Source organism: Dendronephthya gigantea, unplaced genomic scaffold (assembly GCF_004324835.1).
Source record: "Dendronephthya gigantea isolate DGI-Jeju-01 unplaced genomic scaffold, DenGig_1.0 000033F, whole genome shotgun sequence".
Lineage (NCBI taxonomy): Eukaryota > Metazoa > Cnidaria > Anthozoa > Malacalcyonacea > Nephtheidae > Dendronephthya > Dendronephthya gigantea.
Genome location: NW_021163043.1, coordinates 2044284 through 2054548, shown reverse-complemented (window position 1 = coordinate 2054548; position 10265 = coordinate 2044284).

Below are 10265 nucleotides of genomic sequence, written 5' to 3'. Positions count from 1 at the left end.
TAAATGTGAAAATACGACAAAGAGTTGCCAACCTTATATTAATATATACATAAAGGTTACACTGCACCGCACGAATTGGCGCCTGCGATAATATGTCAGCAGTGAATGAAGGATGGGACACTTCATGTCGTTTTGCATAGAATGTATTTAATATTTAAGTAAAACAAATCCAATAGCGGGCTACCTGTGGAAATACAAAGACTCAAAGAGAACAGGAACTGGGTGAGGTTTTGCGCCACTGAGCTATATGGCACCGCAAACTGAAGTTAGAAAACTGGAACGATATATCTAAATCATATATTTATGAGATAACCGCTCAAAGAATACAGCCTTTAAAACACTTGGGAGAGCACAGAGAAGTGAAAAACTCAGTTAAGATCGAGGTTCCGCCAATTTTGGTATATAATAATAATGTAAAAGCATTCTTCCGTGGGTGTACCTGCGTATGAAAAACACTTAAAGCCTCGTTGACAAGGTATCGGATTACTATTGGACCAGATCGAATTTTGAAGTTAATTAATGAAAGACAGCGGTGTCCTAAATAAATATACGAAATCTATCAAATTGATAATCATTTTCTAATAATCGTTGTTTCATAAAGCCTGATTCTCATATGTCACCGACGGTCGACGATGACTATTGTCGGTGATCACTGGAGAATAAAGTGCTTTGTTACTTCGTCAACGACCACAAACAATACATCCCCGACCGTCGGTGACATATGAGAATCGAGATTAATGTAGAAATGAGTCTAATGAGTCAATGAGTTATGAGTCAATGAGTTATGAGTCAAAAAATTTTGCTGCATTTTTCTAACCACAGTTTTGTAACTGCCGATAAAGATTTCGCGTGATTTGCATAAAATTTACCTTCGAATTTCTCGGCTACATTTTACAATATTGCCAACATAACTCTTAGATATATCTATTCCAGGGACCGCGGAGCGTTTTTCGTATTCCAGGGGCTCGGAACCGCGCGCCTGCTAGGAGAGTCCGGGAAAATTTTGAAATATAGGTCTCTGAAATCGCCGCAAATGCCTCTCAATTTAAGGATTAATGGAAAATAATAGATAGTATGTAAAGTTTCCAGCATGTTTGGCGCTCATAACAAACATTAAACAATATAACCATGCTTTGCTTATGATATCAAATTTTTTGAAATGGATAACCACGATGTTTTAATGGTCAAATGCTTGTCCTATGTAAAGTTTCCACCATAATTGGCGTTCATAACAAACATTAAACAATATATTCATGCTTTGGTTATGATGTCAAATTTTTTGAAATGGATAACCACGCTGTTTTAATGGTCAAATGCTTGTCCAATGTAAAGTTTCCAGCATGTTTGGCGCTCATATACAAATATTGAACAATATAACCATGCTTTGGTTATGATGTCAAATTTTTTGAGATGGATAACCACGCTGTTTTAATGGTCAAATGCTTGTCCTATGTAAAGTTTCCAGCATGTTTCGCGTTCATAACAAACATTAAACAACATAACCATGCTTTGGTTATGATGTCAAATTTTTTGAAATGGATAACCACGCTGTTTTAAAGGTCAAATGCTTGTCCTATGTAAAGTTTCCAGCATGTTTGGCGTTCAAAACAAACATTAAACAATATAATCATGCTTTGGTTATGATGTCAAATTTTTTGAAATGGATAACCACGATGTTTTGATGGTAAAATGCTTGTCCTATGTAAAGTTTCCAGCATGTTTGGCGTTCATAACAAACATTAAACAATATAACCATGTTTTGGTTATGATGTCAAATTTTTTGAAATGGATAACCACGATATTTTAATGGTCAAATGCTTGTCCTATGTAAAGTTTCCAGCATGTTTGGCGTTCATAACAAACATTAAGCAATATAACCATGCTTTGGTTATGATGTCAAATTTTTTGAAATGGATAACCACGCTGTTCTAATGGTCAAATGCTTGTCCTATGTAAAGTTTCCAACATGTTTGGCGCTCATATACAAACAATAAACAATATAACCATGCTTTGGTTATGAGGTCAAATTTTTTGAAATGGATAACCACGCTGTTTTAATGGTCAAATGCTTGTCTTATGTAAAGTTTCCAGCATGTTTGGCGTTCATAACAAACATTAAACAATATAACCATGCTTTGGTTATGATGTCAAATTTTTTGAAATGGATAACCACGATGTTTATAGTTTCCACCATGTTTGGCGTTCATAACAAACATTACACAATATAACAATTGATGCTTTGTGGTTATGATGTCAAATTTTTTGAACTGGATAACCACGCTGTTTTCAATGGTCAAATGCTTGTCTTATGTAAAGTTTCCAGCATGTTTGGCGTTCATAACAAACATTAAGCAATATAACCATGCTTTGGTTATGATGTCAAATTTTTTGAAATGGATAACCATGCACGCTGTTTTAATGGTCAAATGCTTGTCCTATGTAAAGTTTCCAGCATGTTTGGCGCTCATATACAAACATTAAACAATATAACCATGCTTTGGTTATGATGTCAAATATTTTGAAATGCATAACCACGCTGTTTTAATGGTCAAATGCTTGTCCAATGTAAAGTTTCCAGCATGTTTGGCGCTCAATATCAAATATTTTGAAATGGATAACCACGCTGTTTTAATGGTCAAATGCTTGGCCTATGTTAAATTTCCAGCATTTTGGCACTTGTATTGCTTGTAAATTTGAGCGAACTAAAAAATATTCGAAATTAAAGACTAATTACGGAAAAATTATTGGTGGGGCTAAAGCGCAGCGAGCCACCCTGCTCCGCGGTCCCTGTATTCGTTTGATAAGTACTATACATCATTCGTGTCCGTGTTGTATCAGAGATAAAAACACTCGCCTTCGGCTCGGGTTTGTATATTATGAAAAATCTCCATTAGATTGTGTCTGATTTCACCCAATTGATATAACATATATTGTTTGAACCCTGTGATCAAGTGAGTCTTAACCTATAAATCTTAATGAGACTACAGTATGAATAATGTGTCATGAAAAATATTGTAAAATTTGATCTTTATTCTGTGATTTGAAGGTTGCTTCTAAGGAGAAACCCATTTGGGAAAACATTTTCCCCCTTTGCACCAACCGGGGAGTTCTCCTGCCATAAACATGCATATTTGGCATGGATTAGATTTCTTTAAAGGAAAAAAATAACAGCTTCACTATGGAGGATTGGATGGGCAAACAGATTGTCAGATTGCGGTGCCCGCGCCAAGTTTGGCACCGCATTATATTCTGCCTGTGAGTTTGTTTGTTCGCATCAATACGTTTCCTTAATCGCCAAGTAAAAATTCCTTGCACATACTTGGAATGCTTGGAATTTTTTCCTAATTATTACTATTAATCTTGTTGTACGTTTGGCAAATTCCTTTTTTAAAGGAACGTTCTTTTTTCAATTTCAATCTCAAACTCTGATAATTGCGTGTATCTCTGCTTTTATGCACCCAAGAAGGACAAAAATACCACCATTCGATTCAGCGTAAGAAATTATACTTACAGATCTTAAATATATTACTAAACAAGAGTATTGGCAGCGATTTATGACGTTTGAAAGCCAAACGAAATTGAATTGTTGACAAATCGCTCAAAATTACTATGCTATGCTTTACTAGTAATAGTAAGTTTGGTCTTTGATATCTTTCATATCGTTGGTTTTCTCTTTTAATTTCGTCCTTAAATAAGTGGATCGGTCTTACATTGCGATTTATTTTATAGTACTTTGAGCCAAATATATTCTATTTCGAAGGTTTTAAAGTATAGTTTCAATAAGCGAACTTTTTGACAAATTGCTCAAAATTATTAAACAAATTAAAAATGCAGTAGTCCAGTACGCTTAATCCTTGACTTCTGTATCGTTGCTTTTCTAGTTTCCGGCTCTACGCCAGTTTATTCGTCTCACGTTTCTCTTCATTTTGATAGTATTCTTAGATAGTATTTTTAGCCTAAATATTTTATTTCTGAAGATTTTAAAACGGCGCAATTTTGACCTTAAGGTACCAACCAACCAGGCTGCGGCCGACAGAAGAATGTAAGTTGGTGATGTCGTTAGAAATAAGCGGACGTTTTATTTCTAGACAAGCATTGCGGGCACCGCATTTTAGTACTGTGTCTGGTTCTAATAAAATTCTCATCTAATGATTTACTGGTTATGTGATAATTATCCAGTTCCATGATGGTTTCAACCAAATCTGTTTCCTAACAATTTCCCTAACAATGGTTGATTTCATTTGAAGTTTAACTACTAAACTAATTGATTTGTGATAACTCTAATAATTTTATCTCAGCAGGTGGAATATAATGTTTAAAATGGACATGTAAGGAATCAATGAAATGATGATATTCACCCTGAAAGATATTTCTGGTCTCTGGGGCTAAATGAATTAGTGAATGTTTTAAAATTGATCTATGTTAAAACACGTCTAATTTTCAATTTATACAGTCCTCCCCTAGTTTTAATACAGGAGTATTAAAACTAGGGGAGGACTGTATAAATTGAAAATTAGATGTGTTTTAACATAGACAATCCATTGAATCCAGAAGACAGGGACTGGAAACGCTATTGTTTTCGCGTGCGCTCTCCATGATACGGCCTGCATATTTTGCGGGCTCATGTAGAACTCCATTTTCGAAAACAACAATGGAGACATTTTTCAGCAAAAAGACAACGCACGCAGTTATTTGGTGATTTGTAGCTTCAATAACGCAAAGAATATGTTGGTAAAAGCAATAAGTTAACAGTTTATTGTTTTTTGTTTAAAATATCTTTAAATGGGAGTCTAAAACTTGCCTAAAGTAAATTTAATAGGCACATATTTCGAGGAAAACAATGGCGACACTCGGTTTAGCAAAAAATACAACGCACGTAGTTTTTTATGATAATTTCATTTTTTTAATATAAGACGATGTTGGAAAATGCGATAAGTGCACAGTTAGTTGATTTATTGTGTCAAATATATAAAAATGACCCTCTGAAAGTGGGTCGAAGTGATTTTATAGGGTCCCAACTAGGTACATTTTCTACGAGAACAAAAAAGTGACATTTTAACATCAAAACACGACGCATGCAGTTATTGGCGATTCTTAGCTTTTCAAGCGCAAAAAGGGGCTAAAAAAGGTAATAGATGTATACCCTGTATTATTTTGTTTACACAATGTAAGACAAAGTTTCTCAATTTATCAAAATTGTAGTTACGGTGTACAAATTAATGGTGCATACATGGCGGTCCTTTTGTGGTTAAGACTGAAAAAGGTTCTTACTGTCGGGCTCACACACTAGTCTGCATGTAGTTACAAGTTGCAGTCGCTGTCCTAATGCATTCTTTTGTAATATAAGATGCTATTTTTATGTTGTCAAAAAAAATTTATAGCTTTAATTTCAAGTTACAGGGTCCCAAAAAACTACCTAGTTTTTACGTGCGAATATTTTTGATGCAAACACTTCTGGAACTGGAACTATGAGCACTGTTTACACTCAAGATGAAAAATGAAAACGCACTTATCTTGAAAATTTATCTGACTTAAAGGTCAGGCAAGGAATGGAACGCTCCCCTTTATGCCAACTTTATTGATTTTGACTCCCTGTGGAAAATATTAAGAAACTATGGAATTCCATCTAAGCTAGTAAATATCATCAAGATGCTTTACAGTGACTTTAGATCCCGGGTTATCTGCAACACTGTGCTTACAGATGCTTTCAGGGTGACCACCGGCGTGAAACAGGGGTGTATTCTATCTCCTTTTCTGTTTATCATGGGGATTGACTGGGTTTTGAAGCAAGTCAATAGTGATGGAAGAAGAGGGATTAGATGGACTTTGACCAGTGTTTTGGAAGATCTAGATTACGCCGATGATTTCGCGCTTCTTGCCCACCGACATCAGGAGATGCAGGCAAAGACCAACACCTTGGCCACCACAGCAGGAAGCTTGGGCCTTAAGATCAATTCAAAGAAAACAAGGCACCTTAGGATGAATAGCAGAACCAATGAATCCATCATGGTGAATGGGGATGTAATAGATGAGGTTGATCACTTCACTTACTTAGGGTCCAAGGTATCCACCAGCGAGGATGGTGAAGAAGAAATACAAGTCCGGATTTCAAAGGCAAGTCAGGCTTTTGCTGCACTTCGAGGAGATCCAAGAACATCAGCCAGAAGACTAAGATCCGACTCTTTAAGAGCAATGTTTTAAGCACTCTACTGTATGGTGCAGAATCCTGGAAGATAACCAAAGCCATCAGTCACAAGCTAGAAGTCTTCCAGAACAGGTGCCTACGTAGGATTCTTCGTATATACTGGCCCCAGACAATCTCAAACTACGAGTTGCGTAGAAGGACAGGAACAGAACCAATCACACAGCAAGTTCAGAAGAAGAGATGGAAATGGATTGGGCATGTGCTGCGCATGCCACCAGCAGCACTTCCACGAGTTGCTCTCAGATGGACCCCCGATGGACGAAGGAAGAGAGAAAGACCCAAAGAAGCTTGGAGGAGAACAGTAGAAAAGGAATTGAGTGACAACAATTGGACTTGGGGACACATGGAACGGCAACCACCCGACAGACAGCACTGGCGAACTCTGGTAGAGGCCTTATGTGTCTATTAACGACACGAAGAGGATTATATATATATATATATATATAAAGGTCAGGTAGAAAAATAGTATTTATATTTAAAAAATCCTTCAAAATATGCAAACTTTTGCTGGATCTACTTTGCATTATTTTTTCTGAATTAAGAGCCCGGTTGCGCAGCAACTTAAAAATTGACGTGATAAAGCCATATCACGGATGGCGCGTCAGCATTATAAGTGTTTTAGCTTGCGTTTCCAGTCCCTGTCTTCTGGATTGTCTATGGTTTTAATAAGGACCACTTAATAGCAGAACTGATGAAATAAAACTATAGTCCTTACTGGTGTATCACTAAGGCCCTGTCTACACTAGTGCGTTTTCGTTTGAAAACGCATACATTTCGATGCGTTTAGGCCTTCCGTTCACACTAATACGCTCGAATACGCTCAGCGTATTCACCGAAAACGCATCGATTTGAATACGCTGTTGAAAGTGAATACAAATGAAAACGCATACGTTATTCTGGTATGCAGTGAAGAAGTCTGTAATGCAATTCGTTAATTTTTCTATGTTAGCCGACACTCTTTCCATGTTCTCTGAGCATTTCTTGTCCATGTTGTCCAACTTATCAAGAAGCTGCTTTTTGACTTTTGAGTCTTCTTGTGCACAGATAAGCAACTGATTATCAATAGACAGTTTTCTTTTCAACTTGTCTTGCTTGTGATTTTTTAGTTTATCATAAAGTAGGGCTCTTCTGTTGTCATTAGTGGTCAGCGTATCAGTGGTGTTTGGTGGTGTGTCACTAGTGTCGGGCCTTGTCTGTGATGGAGTGCTTGGAATTGGGCTCTCAGGTTCAGAGTAGTTTATATTGAGTAGGGGATCTTCTGTGTCTGATTCTGGATCATTCCGTGAGGGAGTCGTCGAGGCTGAAGATGTAGTATTTGATGACATATCTGAGGACTCGATTCCTGTATCAATCGATGTTGTTGCTGGTGAACCACCCCATATGGATTCGCACAAGTCGAAATACAGCCAGACGACACGACCATGACCGCTTCTCTTGCCGCTATCGACTGATTTTCTGTATTTACTCCTTATATTTTTTAGTTTTGTGGCTACTATCTGCTTCGGAATTTCACGCACGTTATGTGGAAAGTCCTTTCCGCTAGAGGTGCTTTCAACTGCAGGATACTGCTGTTTGAAACGTTCAAGAATGTCACCGTACTTGCTTTGGATTGATTCCCAGTCGATACTTTCAAATGACTTTGATACTTTGTACTCGTTTGTAACTCTTAACAACAGCTCCACTTCGTCGTCTGTCCATATGAATGCATCCTGCTTGTTGTTATTACCATTCTTTTTAGATTTATTGTGCTGCGAAGCCATAATAAATCGACAATTTCTTATAACACACGTGTCTAGGTTTCCTTTTGAAAATAGCTCAAAAATTCATAATATTACGCTCGCAAAGAGCATCGGGAAAATCAGGCCTGGTTGCTAAACAAATGCTCAGCATGCGCAAATTACCGTTTTACGTCAGACTACGATCCGATCATCGTATTCAAGCGTTTTAGTGTGAACAGTCGAATACGCTACGAAAACAGTAGTGTGAACGCGAATCGATCGATGCGTTTTCGGTCTTGCGAAACCGCATACAAACGAAAACGCACTAGTGTAGACAGGGAATACGATACGTATGCGTTTTCATTTGTATTCACTTTCAACAGCGTATTCAAATCGATGCGTTTTCGGTGAATACGCTGAGCGTATTCGAGCGTATTAGTGTGAACGGAAGGTCTAAACGCATCGAAATGTATGCGTTTTCAAACGAAAACGCACTAGTGTAGACAGGGCCTTAATATCGTATGCAAAGTAATACACCAGTCAGGACTATAGTTTTATTTCATCAGTTCTGCTATTAAGTGGTCCTTATTAAAACCATAGACAATCCAGAAGACAGGGACTGGAAACGCAAGCTAAAACACTTATAATGCTGACGCGCCATCCGTGATATGGCTTTATCACGTCAATTTTTAAGTTGCTGCGCAACCGGGCTCTTAATTCAGAAAAAATAATGCAAAGTAGATCCAGCAAAAGTTTGCATATTTTGAAGGATTTTTTAAATATAAATACTATTTTTCTACCTGACCTTTATATATATATATATATATATATAATCCTCTTCGTGTCGTTAATAGACACATAAGGCCTCTACCAGAGTTCGCCAGTGCTGTCTGTCGGGTGGTTGCCGTTCCATGTGTCCCCAAGTCCAATTGTTGTCACTCAATTCCTTCTCTACTGTTCTCCTCCAAGCTTCTTTGGGTCTTTCTCTCTTCCTTCGTCCATCGGGGGTCCATCTGAGAGCAACTCGTGGAAGTGCTGCTGGTGGCATGCGCAGCACATGCCCAATCCATTTCCATCTCTTCTTCTGAACTTGCTGTGTGATTGGTACTGTTCCTGTCCTTCTACGCAACTCGTAGTTTGAGATTGTCTGGGGCCAGTATATACGAAGAATCCTACGTAGGCACCTGTTCTGTACAAAACGTTGAAAAATAAATTCTTCCCGTACCCAGCAAAATCAGATTGTAAATATTTCTGTTGACTATTAAAGCAATATATATATAAGCAACAATGTACAATATACTACGTGAAACACCAATATAAACCAAATCATCCCGTCAAAACATTGTTATTTATAGCAAAATAGACAAAGACGCATTCGTATATCGCAATATGAGAGAAAACATACCTTCGGCAATCTGCAGGTCTTGTCTATGTAGTGTATATTTATACCACGACTGGTCCGAAGCCGTATGTCTTTGTCTTTGGGCTTGTCTGCCTCGATAAAGCTTGTTAAAACAACTTTAGTTTTGCTCAAACACTAAATCAACACTTCCCCAATAAATAAGTTGATCACCCACGACGAATCAGGATCACTTTGGGAGCTTCTAGTCCAAGAATACGATCATTTTGACAAATAACGAACACAGACTTTGAAGAAATACAAAGACTCAAAGAGAACAGGAACTGGGTGAGGTTTTGGCTGTAGCCACTGAGCTATATGGCTCTGCGAACTGAAAATACAAAACTGAAACGATATATCTAAATCATATATTTTTGACAAAATTGATAATATCAATAACCGCTCAAATAATACCGCCTTTAAAAGCACTGGGAAGAGCATAGAAAAGTGAAACTCAGTTAAGATCGAGGATTTGGGGAATAATTCCAAATCTAACAAGTAAAGTCCAAATCTAACAAATTTCTGATAATTTACCTTTTTTTCTATTCTATTGAGGCTGTTTTCCACGCACGCGTTTTTCATACGCACGTACACACACGGAAGTCTAAATCATTATATATGTTACCTTTGAAAAAGTAAATAAATCGAAAAAATTAGTTTTCTCGCAATTTTGGTATATAATAAAAATGTTAAAGCATTCTTCCGTGGGTGTACCTGCGTATTAAAACACTTAAAGCCTCGTTGACAAGGTACCGGATTACTATCGGACCAGCTCGAATTTTGAAGTTAATTAATGAAAGACAGCGGTGTCCTGAATAAATATACGAAATCTATGAAATTGATAAGCATTTACTAATAATCGTTGTTTCATAACGGCAAACGAAGATGTCGTGATGAGTGGATCCGGTACCGTGTGACGCAGCTTAAGTGGAAGACAGCCTTA